Source organism: Bos mutus, chromosome 9 (genome assembly GCF_027580195.1).
Source record: "Bos mutus isolate GX-2022 chromosome 9, NWIPB_WYAK_1.1, whole genome shotgun sequence".
In the NCBI taxonomy this organism is placed as follows: Eukaryota; Metazoa; Chordata; class Mammalia; order Artiodactyla; family Bovidae; genus Bos; species Bos mutus.
In genome coordinates, this window is record NC_091625.1 from 67,031,776 (window position 1) to 67,045,904 (window position 14,129).

Sequence of the window (14,129 nt, forward strand, 5' to 3'; positions counted from 1 at the left end):
CACAGAGTCCATAAGACTGTTCTATACATCAGTGTCTCTTTTGCTGTCTCATATACAGGGTTATCATTACCATCTTTCTAAATTCCATATATATGCGTTAGTATACTGTATTGGTGTTTTTCCTTCTGGCTTACTTCACTCTGTATAATAGGCTCCAGTTTCATCCACCTCATTAGAACTGATTCAAATGTATTCTTTTTAATGGCTGAGTAATACTCCATTGTGTATATGTACCACCGCTTTCTTATCCATTCATCTGCTGATGGACATCTAGGTTGCTTCCATGTCCTGGCTATTATAAACAGTGCTGCGATGAACATTGGGGTACACGTGTCTCTTTCCCTTCTGGTTTCCTCAGTGTGTATGCCCAGCAGTGGGATTGCTGGATCATAAGGCAGTTCTATTTCCAGTTTTTAGGAATCCCCACACTGTTCTCCATAGTGGCTGTACTAGTTTGCATTCCCACCAACAGTGTAAGAGGGTTCCCTTTTCTCCACACCCTCTCCAGCATTTATTATTTGTAGACTTTTGGATCACAGCCATTCTGACTGGTGTGAAATGGTATCTCATAGTGGTTTTGATTTGCATTTCTCTGATAATGAGTGATGTTGAGCATCTTTTCATGTGTTTGTTAGCCATCTGTATGTCTTCTTTGGAGAAATGTCTATTTAGATCTTTGGCCCATTTTTTGATTGGGTCATTTATTTTTCTGGAGTTGAGCTGTAGGAGTTGCTTGTATATTTTTGAGATTAGTTGTTTGTCGGTTGCTTCATTTGCTATTATTTTCTCCCATTCTGAAGGCTGTCTTTTCACCTTGCTAATAGTTTCCTTTGATGTGCAGAAGCTTTTAAGTTTAATTAGGTCCCATTTGTTTATTTTTGCTTTTATTTCCAATATTCTGGGAGGTGGGTCATAGAGGATCCTGCTGTTTAACATCTAATCTTACTGCATTGTGATCAGAAAAGATGCTTGGAATGATTTCAATATTTTTTTAACTTACCAAGGCTAGATTTATGGCCCCAAAATGTGATCTATCCTGGAGAAGATTCCATGTACACTTGAGAAAAAGGTGAAATTCATTGTATTGTGTGAAATGTGCAATAGATATCAATTAGGTCTAACTGGTTCGTTGTATCATTTAAAGTTTGTGTTTCCTTGCTAATTTTCTGTTTACTTGATCTATCCATAGGTGTGAGTGGGATATTAAAGTCTCCCACTATTATTGTGTTATTGTTAATTTCCCCTTTCATACTTGTTAGCATTTGCCTTACGTATTGTGGTGCTCCTATGCTGAGTGCATATGTATTTATAATTGTTATATCTTCTTCTTGGATTTACCCTTTGATCATTATGTAGTGTCCTTCTTTGTCTATTTTCATGGCCTTTATTTCAAAGTCTATTTTATCTGATATGATTATTCCTACTCCTGCTTTATTTTGGTTTCCATTTGCATGAAATATCTTTTTCCATCCCTTCACTTTCAGTCTGTATGTGTCCCTTGTTTTGAGGTGGGTCTCTTGTAGGCAGCATATATAGGGGTCTTGTTTTTGTCCATTCAGCCAGTCTTCGTCTTTTGGTTGGGGCATTCAACCCATTTACATTTAAGGTAATTATTGATAAGAATGATCCCATTGCCTTTTACTTTGTTGTTTGGGGCTCGAGTTTATAGACCTTTTCTGTGTTTCCTGTCTAGAAAAGACCCTTTAGTATTTGTTGAAGAGCTGGTTTGGCGGTGCTGAATTCTCTCAGCTTTTGCTTGTCTCTAAAGCTTTTGATTTCTCCTTCATATTTGAATGAGATCCTTGCTGGGTACAGTAATCTGGGTTGTAGGTTTTTCTCTTTCATCATTTTAAGTGTGCTCAGCCATTCCTCCTGGCCTGAAGAGTTTCTACTGAGAGATCAGCTGTTATCCTTATAGGAATCCCCTTGTGTGTTATTTGTTGTTTTTCTCTTGCTGTTTTTAATATTTGTTTTGTGTTTGATCTTTGTTAATTTGATTAATATGTGTCTTGGGGTGTTTCAATTTCTTCAATTTGAGTCTGAATTTGGCAATAAGGAATTCATGATCTGAGCCACAGTCAGCTCCTGGTCTTGTTTTTGTTGACTGTATAGAGCTTCTCCATCTTTGGCTGCAAAGAATATAATCAATCTGATTTCGGTGTTGACCATCTGGTGATGTCCATGTGTGTAGAGTCTTCTCTTGTGTTGTTGGAAGAGGGTGTTTGCTATGACCAGTGCATTTTCTTGGCAAAATTCTATTAGTCTTTGCCCTGCTTCATTCCATATTCCAAGGCCAAATTTGCCTGTTACTCCAGGTGCTTTTGACTTCCTACTTTTGCATTCCAGTCCCCTATAATGAAAAGAACATCTTTTTTGGGTGTTAGTTCTAAAAGGTCTTGTAGGTCTTCATAGAACCATTCAACTTCAGCTTCTTCAGCATTACTGGTTGGGGCATAGACTTGGACTACTGTGATATTGAATGGTTTGCCTTGGAAATGAACAGAGATCATTCCGTTGTTTTTGAGATTGCATCGAAGTACTGCATTTCGAACTCTTTTGTTGACCATGATGGCTACTCCATTTCTTCTGAGGGATTCCAGCCTGCAGTAGTAGATATAATGGTCATCTGAGTTAAATCCACCCATTCCAGTCCGTTTTAGTTCGCTGATTCCTAGAATGTCGACGTTCAATCTTGCCATCTCTTGTATGACCACTTCCAATTTGCCTTGATTCATGGACCTGACATTCCACGTTCCTATGCAATATTGCTCTTTACAGCATCAGACCTTGCTTCTATCACCAGTCACATCTACAACTGGGTATTGTTTCTGCTTTGGCTCCATCCCTTCATTCTTTCTGGAGTTATTTCTCCACTGATCTCCAGTAGCATATTGGGCACCTACTGACCTGGGGAGTTCCTCTTTCAGTATCCTATCATTTTGCCTTTTCATACTGTTCATGGGGTTCTCAAGGCAAGAATACTGAAGTGGTTTGACATTCCCTTCTCCAGTGGACCACATTCTGTCAGACGTCTCCACCATGCCCCGCCCATCTTGGGTGGCCCCACATGCATGGCTTAGTTTCATTGAGTTAGACAAGGCTGTGGTCCTAGTGTGATTAGATTGACTAGTTTTCTGTGAGTATGGTTACAGTGTGTCTGCCCTCTGATGCCCTCTTGCAACACCTACCATATTACTTGGGTTTCTCTTACCTTGGACATGGGGTATCTCTTCACGGCTGCTCCAGCAAAGCACAGCTGCTGCTCCTTACCATGAATGATGGGTATCTCCTCACCGCTGCCCCTTCTGACCTTGAAAGTGGAATAGCTCCTCTAGGCCCTCCTGCGCCTGTGCAGCCACCGCTCCTTGGAGGTGGGATTGCTCCTCTCAGCCCCACCTATGGAAAACCACTAGACCATTCAGGTATGACTGAAATCAAGTCCCTTATGATTATACAGTGGAAGTGAGAAATAGATTTAAGGGACTAGATCTGATAGAGTGCCTGATGAACTATGGACTGAGGTTCATGACATTATACAGGAGACAGGGATGAAGACCATCCCCATGGAAAAGAAATGCAAAAAAGCAAAATGGCTGTCTGGGGAGGCCTTACAAATAGCTGTGAAAAGAAGAGAAGCAAAAAGCAAAGGAGAAAAGGAAAGATATAAGCATCTGAATGCAGAGTTCCAAAGAATAGCAAGAAGAGATAAGAAAGCCTTCCTCAGCGATCAATGCAAAGAAATAGAGGAAAACAACAGAATGGGAAAGACTAGAAATTTCTTCAAGAAAATTAGAGATACCAAGGGAACATTTCATGCAGAGATGACCTCAATAAAGGACAGAAATGGTATGGACCTAACAGAAGCAGAAGATATTAAGAAGAGGTGGCAAGAATACACAGAAGAACTGTACAAAAAAGATCTTCATGACCCAGATAATCACAATGGTGTGATCACTGACCTAGAGCCAGACATCCTGGAATGTGAAGTCAAATGGGCCTTAGAACGCATCACTACAAACAAAGCTAGTGGAGGTGATGGAATTCCAGTTGAACTATTTCAAATCCTGAAAGATGATGCTGTGAAAGAGCTGCACTCAATATGCCAGCAAATTTGGAAAACTCAGCAGTGGTCACAGGACTGGAAAAGGTCAGTTTTTATTCCAATCGCAAAGAAAGGCAATGCCAAAGAATGCTCAAACTACTGCACAATTGCACTCATCTCACACGCTAGTAAAGTAATGCTCAAAATTCTCCAAGCCAGGCTTCAGCAATACATGAACTGTGAACTTCCAAATGTTCAGGCTGGTTTTAGAAAAGGCAGAGGAACCAGAGACCAAATTGCCAACATCCGCTGTTTCATGGAAAAAGCAAGAGAATTCCTGAAAAACATCTATTTCTGCTTTATTGACTATGCCAAAGCCTTTGACTGTGTGGATCACAATAAACTGTAGAAAATTCTTCAAGAGATGGGAATACCAGACCACCTGATCTGCCTCTTGAGAAATTTGTATGCAGGTCAGGAAGCAACAGTTAGAACTGGACATGGAGCAACAGACTGGTTCCAAATAGGAAAAGGAGTATGTTAAGGCTGTATATTGTCACCCTGCTTATTTAACTTATATGCAGAGTACATCATGAGAAATGCTGGGCTGGAAGAAGCACAAGCTGGAATCAAGATTGCCGGGAGAAATATCAATAACCTCAGATATGCAGATGACCACCCTTATGGCAGAAAGTGAAGAGGAACTAAAAAGCCTCTTGATGAAGGTGAAAGAGAAGAGTGGGAAAAGTTGGCTTAAAACTCAACATTCAGAAAACGAAGATCATGGCATCTGGTCCCATCAGTTCATGGGAAATAAATGGGGAAACAGTGGAAACAGTGTCAGACTTTATTTTTGGGGGCTCAAAATCACTGCAGATGGTGACTGCAGCCATGAAATTAAAAGACGCTTACTCCTTGGAAGAAAAGTATGACCAACCTAGATAGCATATTCAAAACCAGAGACATTACTTTGCCAACGAATTTCCATCTAGTCAAGGCTATGGTTTTTCCACTGGTCATGTACGGATGTCAGAGTTGGACTGTGAAGAAAGCTGAGCGCCGAAGAATTGATGCTTTTGAACTGTGGTGTTGGAGAAGACTCTTGAGTGTCCCTTGGACTGCAAGGAGATCCAACCAATCCATTCTGAAGGAGATCAGCCCTGGGATTTCTTTGGAAGGAATGATGCTCTAGCTGAAACTCCAGTACTTTGGCCACCTCATGAGAAGAGTTGATTCATTGGAGAAGACTCTGATGCTGGGAGGGATTGGGGGCAGGAGGAGAAGGGGACGACAGAGGACGAGATGGCTGGGTGGCTCGATGGACATGAGTCTGAGTGAACTCAGGGAGTTGGTGATGGACAGGGAGGCCTGGCATGCTGCGATTCATGGGGTCACAAAGGGTCAGACACGACTGAGCGACTGAACTGAACTGAACTGAACTAAACTGGGGGGTTTCACCTTGGGTTTATCCTGTTTGGGACTCTCTGGGTTTCTTGGGCTTGGGTGGCTATTTCCTTCCCCATTTTAGGCAAGTTTTCAACTATTATCTCAAGTATTTTCTCATGGCCTTTCTTTTTGTCTTCTTCTTCTGGGACTCCTATGATTCAAATGTTGGGGCATATGAGATTGTCCCAGAGGTCTCTGAGGTTGTCCTCATTGCTTTTAATTTTTTTCCCCCTCTCTGATTCATTTATTTCCACCATTCTATCTTCCACCTCACTTATCCTGTCTTCTGCCTCTGTTATTCTACTGTTGGTTCCCTCCAGAGTGGTTTTGATCTCAGTTATTGCATTATTCATTATTGATTGACTCTTTTTTATTTCTTCTAGGTCATTGTTAAACATTTCTTACTCTTCTCAATCCTTGTCTCCGCACTATTTATCTGTAGCTCCATTTGTTTTCAAGATTTTGGATCATTTTTACTATCATTATTCTGAATTCTTTTTAAGGTAGACTCCCTATCTCTTCCTCTTTTGTTTGGTTTGGTGGGCATTTATCTTGTTCCTTTACCTGCTGAATATTTCTCTCCCTGTTCATCTTGTTTACATTTCTGTGTTTGGCGTGGGCTTTCTGTATGCTGGAAGTTTGTGGTTCATCTTTATTGTGGAGGCTCCTCCCTGTGGTTGGGGTTGGACAAGTTACTTGTCAAGGTTTCCTGGTTAGGGAAGCTTGCATCGGTGTTCTGGTGGGTGGAGCTGGATCTCTTCTCTCTGGAGTGCAATGAAATGTCCAGTAGTGAGTTTTGAGGTGTCTATGGGTTTGGTGTAACTTTGGGCATCCTGTATATTAATGCTCAGTGCTATGTTCCTGTGTTGCTGGAGAATTAGTGTGGTATGTCTTGCTCTGGAACTTGTTGGCTCTTGGGTGGAGCTTGGTTTCAGTGTAGGGAGGCTTTTGGATGAGCTCTTGTCGATTAATGTTCCTTGGAGTCAGGAGTTTTCTGGTGTTCTCAAGTTTTGGATTTAAGCCTCCTGCCTCTCATTTTTAGTCTTATTCTTCCAGTAGCCTCAAGACTTCTCCATCCATACTGCACCAATGATAAAACATCTAAGTTAATGGAGGAAAGATTCTCCACAGTGAGGGACACCCAGAGAGGTTCATGGAGTTACATGGAGAAGAGAAGAGGGAGGAGGTAGATAGAGGTGACCAGAAGGAGAAGAGGGGGAGTCAAAAGGAGAGAGAGCAATCTAGCCAGTAATCAATTCCCTATGCGCTCTCTGCAGGAACACCCAGACAGGTTCACAGAGTTACATAGAGAAGAGAAGAGGGAGGAAGGAGATAGAGGTGACCAGGAGGAGAAGAGGGGGAGTCAAAAAGAGAGAGAGATCTAACCAGTAATCAGTTCCCTAAGTGTTCTCCACAGCCCAGAATACCCAAAGAGATTCACAGCGTTGGGTAGAGAAGAGAAGGGGGAGGGAGGAGATAGAGGTGACCTGGGGGAGAAAAAAGAAGAGTCAAAAGGGGAGTGGGCAATCAAGCCAGTAATCACAGTCCTAAGTAAAAATGGGTACTGAAGATTGGATCCTTAAAGGTACAAAATTGATAACAAATACCAAAAAGCAAAGATTAAAACTTTAGTATAGAGGTTAGACTCTGAAAGATAAAATATTAAAAAAAAACAATATCTCAAAAATTATAAAAATATATATGAAATTTCCTTAAAAATAGAGTCTTTTTTTCAAGGTAATAGTAGGTTATAAAAATGAGAATTAAAAGGGTAATAAGGGCTTAAAATTAAAAAAATTAAAAAATGGTAATAGTAAAACATATGTAGGAATTTCTCTAGAGCTGTTGTGGGCAATATGTGGTCAGTTCAGTTTCAGATAGTTCCTTGTTCCAGCTTATACTTCTTCTCGAGGTCTATAGGCCCTTTCCAATGTAGTCGGTGCTAACTACAGGGTTTTAATCTGTTGCACCTGTCACTTCCCAAGCAGTTCCCTCTGTTTATTTTGGCTTCTTCTGTTTGCAAGTCTCTTCAGTGCCTAATTTCTGCCCTGACACAAGGGGGCAGAGGTGGTCACTTATTTAAGCTCACTTGTTCAGTTGTGCTGTGGGGAGGGAGGAACACTGCAAACAAATATCACTGGCTTGTGTGGGGAGTGTTCACAGTGTCTGGGCCACACTGGGTTTGCCCCCACTCACGGCGTGTGTGCTTTCCTGGTCTACACTGCTCAGGCTCCAGGTTGCTCTACAGGGCAACTCTCTAAAGTGTGCTCTGGGTTGCATACACTTCCCAGGTCTAAGCCTCTCAGGTTCAGGTTCTTGGATACTCCACAAGGGCACAGACTCAGTTGGGCCTGTGTTTTGTGCCCTTCCCAGGTCTGAGCAGCTCAGGCGACCAGGTGCTTGGTTAGTGCATTCTCCCCAGGTGGGGCAGTGTGACTTATCACCTCCCTGGTCCCAGCCGCTCGGTTTCCTGGGTGCGCAGGGGGAGCATCGTCTCAGGTGTGCCATGTATCTCCTCTGGGGACCTGATCTCTGATTGTGACCCTCCTGGGGGATGTCAACTGTCCACGATCCCAGGAAGACTTGGTTAGCAACTGGGAGCCTGTTCACAGTTTGGTAGAAGTTGCCATCTCTGGGGCCAAGATTGCCCCTTGCTGGCTCTGGCTGCCACCCACATGCCTCTCTGCCTCTGGTGGGGGATGGGCCAGTCCGTAGCCGGCTAGCTCTCCTCTGGTATTCCCTCAGTCCTTTGTTCTGTGAGCGGCCCAGCAGTGCCTTAGGTTAGAGCTTTTTGCAGGAAAGTTCTCTCTCTCTATCTTTTTTGTTTTTCTCTCTTGCTATCCCACAGTTTGGGTTGCTATCTCACGTTAGCTCCCTCAGATTGTCCTCAGGGCATTCAGGCCCAGGTCTTACCCTGAGCAATGCAGCCCGTGTCTCCCTGTTCAGCTCCTGCTTGTTGGTGGCGGACGTGAGCGTCTGAGCTACTTCTCCACTGGGAGTTGTGATTAGGCGCTGTAATCTGTGGGTTTTATTTATTTTTTCCTCCTGGTTTTGTTGCCCTCTGAGATTCCAAAACTCCCCATAGACCCGACGGTGAGAGTGTCTCCTGGTGTTTGGAAACTTCTCCTCCTTCACGACTCCCTTCCTGGACAGGTCTCTATCCCTAACTCTTTTGTCTCTCTTTTTATCTTTTATAATTTGTCCTACCTCCTTTCGGAGACAATGGGAGGCCTTTCTGGTGCCTGGTGTCCTCCGCCAGCGTTCAGAAGTTGTTCTGTGGCATTTGCTCAGTATTCAAATGATTTTTTGTTGAATTTTTTTGGGAGAAAGTGGCCTCCCTGTCCTATTCCTCCGCCATCTTAGAAACCAGTGAATCCTAAAGGAAATCAGTCATGAATATTCATTGGAAGGACTAATACTTCCAATGAAGCTCCAATACTTGGGTCACCTGATGTGAAGAACTGACTCATTGGAAAAGACCCTGATACGGGGAAAGATTGAACATGATTTTGCTAGTGTGTGAGATAAGTGCAATTGTGTGGTAGTTTGAACATTTTTGAAGGAAATGGCAACCCACTCTAGTATTCTTGCCTGGAAAATCCCATGGACAGAGGAGCCTGGTGGGTTACAGTCCATGGGATAGCAAAGAGTCAGACACAGCTGAGTGACTAACACACTCTTTGGGATTGGAATGAAAACTGACCTTTTCCAGGCTGTGGCCGCTGCTGAGTTTTCTAATTTTTCTGGCATATTTGTGCAGTCTTCCCTTGTGGCTCAGCTGGTAAAGAATCCACCTGCAATGTGGGAGACCTGGGTTTGATCCCTTGGTTGGGAAGATCCCCTGGAGAAGGGAAAGGCTACCCACTCCGGTATTCTGGCCTGGAGAATTCCCTGGACTGTATAGTCCCTGGATCACAAAGAGTCGGACACAACTGAGCAACTTTCACTTTCACTTCACTTTCAATTTCACAGTATCATCTTTTAAGATTTGAAAGAGCTCAGCTGGAATTCCATCACCTCCACTAGCTTTCTTCATAGTGATGCTACCTAAGGCCCACTTGACTTTGCACTCCAAGATGTCTGATCAGTAATCACATTGAACATTTTTCATGTAGTAATTGGTCATGAGTATGTCTTTTAAGATAGTTAATTAAGTCCTTTGCCTATTTTGGTGGGGAGGTGCTTTTGTCTTCTAAATATTTAGTTGTAAAAGTTCTTTATATGTTGATGATAGAATTGAGTTTTTAGATATATATATATTGAGGACATTTTTTCTCAGTCTCTGGATTGTTTTTTCTATTTTATTAAGTGTGTCATTTATAGAGCAGAAGTTTTGAATTTTAATGAAATCCAAAATACTGATTTTTCTATGATGAATGATGCTTCCCCCCTTATCTTTGCCTAATCCAAAATCACAAGCATTTTGTCCTATGCTTTTTATTTATTTTTTAAATTTTATTTTATTTTTAAACTTTACAATATTGTATTAGTTTTGCCAAACATCAAAATGAATCTGCCACAGGTATACCTGTGTTCCCCATCCTGAACCCTCCTCCCTCCTCCCTCCCCATACCCTCCCTCTGGGTCATCCCAGTGCACCAGCCCTAAGCATCCAGTATCGTGCATCGAACCTGGACTGGCAACTCGTTTCATACATGATATTATACACATTTCAATGCCATTCTCCCAAATCTCCCCACCCTCTCCCTCTCCCACAGAGTCCATAAGACTGATCTATACATCAGTGTCTCTTTTGCTGTCTCGTACACAGGGTTATTGTTACCATCTTTCTAAATTCCATATATATGCGTTAGTATACTGTATTGGTGTTTTTCTTTCTGGCTTACTTCACTCTGTATAATAGGTTCCAGTTTCATCCATCTCATTAGAACTGATTCAAATGTATTCTTTTTAATGGCTGAGTAATACTCCATTGTGTATATGTACCACAGCTTTCTTATCCATTCATCTGCTGGTGGGCATCTAGGTTGCTTCCATGTCCTGGCTATTATAAACAGTGCTGCGATGAACATTGGGGTACACGTGTCTCTTTCCCTTCTGGTTTCCTCTTGTCCTATGCTTTTTAATAGTTGTCTTATATTTTTAGGTCTGATGGTTATATATATAACCCTCTTTGAGACAAATTTTTTGTGTGCTCTAGGTTTATGTTTTTCCATATTTATATCTAGTTCTTCTAGCACCATTTATTGAAAAATTTACATTTTTCCCATTAAAAAACCTTTGTATAGAGATCAAAGCATGGATCAAAGGAACAAAATAGACCTACACATGTATGGTTAATTGATTTTTGACAAATTGTCTTGATTTCTTCAGCTTTATTATATGTCTTGAAGTCAAGTAATGCATGTTCTTCAACTTTGTCCTTTTTAGAAACTATTCGTGGTCTTTTATATTTCTTTATAATTTTAGAATTAACTTACTAATTATTGCAAAAAGCCTGCTTGTTTGTTGGAATTGTATTACAACTTTATTTCATTTATGTAGAATTATCTCAACAATTTGAAATCTTCAGAAACATCATCTTATCTTTCCATTTCTTTAGATGTTTTAAAACTTTGTCCAACAGTGTTTCAAAGTCCTTAATATATAAAATAGTCACATACTCAGCCAAAGAATTAAATGTATCACTGTGCATACTTCTGGAGCTCTTTTTCTGTATAGCACCCTCATCTATAGACTATTACTTTGTAGTTTCCAGCCACCTAAACTTCCCTCAATCCAGCTTTTCACTCTTTAACTCAGTGAAATCATTCTCCATGAACTTAGATGTGGACTGGGATGCTTTTGAACTGTGGTGTTGGAGAAGACTCCTGAGAGTCCCTTGGACTGCAAGGAGATCCAACCAGTCCATTCTGAAGGAGATCAGCCCTGGGATTTCTTTGGAAGGAATGATGCTGAAGCTGAAACTCCAGTACTTTGGTCACCTCATGTAAAGAGTTGACTCACTGGAAAAGACTCTGATGCTGGGAGGGATTGCGGGCAGGAGGAGAAGGGGACGACAGAGGAAGAGATGGCTGGATGACATCACCGACTTGATGGACATGAATTTGGGTGAACTCCGGGAGTTGGTTATGGACAGGGAGGCCTGGTGTGCTGCAATTCATGGGATCGCAGAGTCGGACACGACTGAGTGACTGAACCGAACTGAACTGTGCTTCCAGACAGAAATCCAGGGCAATGTAGGGTCTCACTGATTTGTTTCCTGTATCTCAACCGTTTAATGTATTTTTGTCCAGTTTTCTCACTGTTAATGGTGAAAGAGCTAGTTGTTACTCTACCTTGGTCTGAAGCAGAACTCCTTAAAATCATTGTATGCTATGGAATAAGAAAATTATTTAATTTCTTTAATCCTGATTAGTGAGTGAGTTCTCAATGCATTGTTTAAAATTTTTTATTCATTGATTTGATAAAGTATTCATTGATAAAGTATCAACTGTATCTTAAATTACTTCTTAATTATACTTCTGTCTCTATCTGGCTGTGCTATTATCTGTCATTCATATGTTTGTTCTTACTTAAAAATGTATCTAATAGTTTAATAATATGAAGTTTAAAATAGATTTTAGTATAGTACAGTACCTTCTAATGATCTTTCGTTTCCTGTAATTGATATGTGTGACATGCTATGATGAAAATAGGAATATAAGGTTTTGTATATTTGTCATTAATCCATAGAATTTTTTTATTTTATTAAAAATACAATTTAACCTTATTTTCTGGAGAAGGAAATGGCAACTCATTCCAGTATTCTTGCCTGAGGAATCCCGTGGACAGAGGAACGTGGTGGACTAGAGTCCCTGGTCTTGCAAAGTCAGACACAACTGAGTGACTGAGCATGAACACATGAACCTTATTTTGGTAAATTATATATTATTCTTAATTTAGTTGTTTAGTATATTTTATGAAGGATAAGGAAAGATTGGTCTGAAGAAAGCATTCCTTGTTAAAACAGTTTTATTTTCTGTATGCTATGTTTTAGATGGATGGATGAACTATATCTGAGCTATTAGTTAAAAAAACTTTTACAAATTCAAAGTAATATTAATAATTTAAACGTATAAGTGTTAAATGTAATCTAAGGATTTAGGATGAGCAGTCTACATAAGGAGTTGAGAACTTGATTTGTCCAGTCTTATAGCAATAAAAGTGTACTTTTGAAGACTGAAAGATACTGAACTGAACTAAGTAAACAAAATTCCAATAGAATATGAACTTTTAAAAATGAATATGTAGAGAAATTCACATATGAAAGCTACAGTTGAAATTAAGTTTTCAGAAAGAAACATAAATATTAAAAACCTTATGTCAATGTAGAAGATGTGAAAGAAAAAAATTGTTCATTTGACTCAAGAAAGATTTAACTTTGATCATTCATTAATTTATTCAACCTACAAATATTTATTAAGCTTAGTTAGCATCTGCAGTATAATGTATTGCTATTTGAGAGAATAAAGTGATGTAAGAGTTTCTCTGACTTCAGTGAAGTTGCATATTCATAAAGATCAACTTAATTTTTATACAGATGTTAAAAGTGATAATTATATATTCTCTTAAAGAATATATATATGATTTATTTTATAACATTAATGAAAACCATGCTAATATTAGGAATTATGTTAGCCTCATATTGGTATTTTCCAGCTTTAAAAATATTGCTTGATTTTAGTTGCATATTTTATACCAACAAACAACCTAAGCAATCTTAACAATTGAAAAAAATTGTCACAAATGTTGCCACAATTTTGATCAATGAGAAAGAAGATCTATAGTTTTTCACTCTGAATTTGCTTTATTCCCTTGGGTTTCCCTTCAACCTGAGAAAACAAAAACTTTACTGAGTTCAGTGATTGAGAGAAAGCATTTCCTGGGGGAGCAAGAGATCAAGAAAAGGAGACTAAAGATAGTTAAACACAAGATTGTATTCTGAAACTATGCCTCTTGTGTTTATACCTCAAGAGTTCAAAATAGCATTATTATTTTTTATACATTTTTATTGCAGTATGGTTAACATATAGTATTATAGGTTTCAGGTGTACAATATAGTGATTCACAGATTATATTCCATTTTTAGTTATAAAATATTGGCTATATTTCCTGTGCTATACAATATATCCTTGTGGCTTATTTATTTTATACACAGTAGTTTACAAGTATATTTTATTACATCAAAATTAGTTATCTGGATATTCATGACTACAATGCAGTCTGGGAGGTGTACACTTTAGCTTTCCATTTAGTGCTTAATAATAGACAATAAAAGATGTCATTGACAAAATTTAGGAATAAGTGATATTTCATAGGAAGATCTATAGAATATCTAGGACTAAGAATTAATCTTATCTTTGACTTCCTTGGTGGCTCAGATGGTAAAGCGTCTGCCTATAATGCAGGAGACCCAGGTTCGATCCCTGGGTTGGGAAGATCCTCTGGAGAAGGAAATGGCAACCCATTCCAGCATTCTTGCCTGGAAAATCCGATGGACGGAGGAGTGTGGAAGAGTCGGACACAACTGAATGACTTCACTTTCACTTTTTCTTTTGTTAATAACAGGATAAATTCCCATAAAGAAACAAGAAAAAGAAACAAAAGAAAAATGACAAGCATTATGACTAAGAGATAT

General features: G+C 39.8%; 1 non-coding gene across 1 annotated transcript; it reads left to right on the forward strand.

Annotated features, from left to right (window-relative positions):
• Positions 1-13,857: 13,857 nt before the first annotated feature.
• TRNAY-AUA (transfer RNA tyrosine (anticodon AUA)) lies at positions 13,858-13,929 on the forward strand. Its single transcript has one exon. It is a non-coding gene; the product is annotated as a tRNA-Tyr (tRNA).
• Positions 13,930-14,129: the final 200 nt, after the last annotated feature.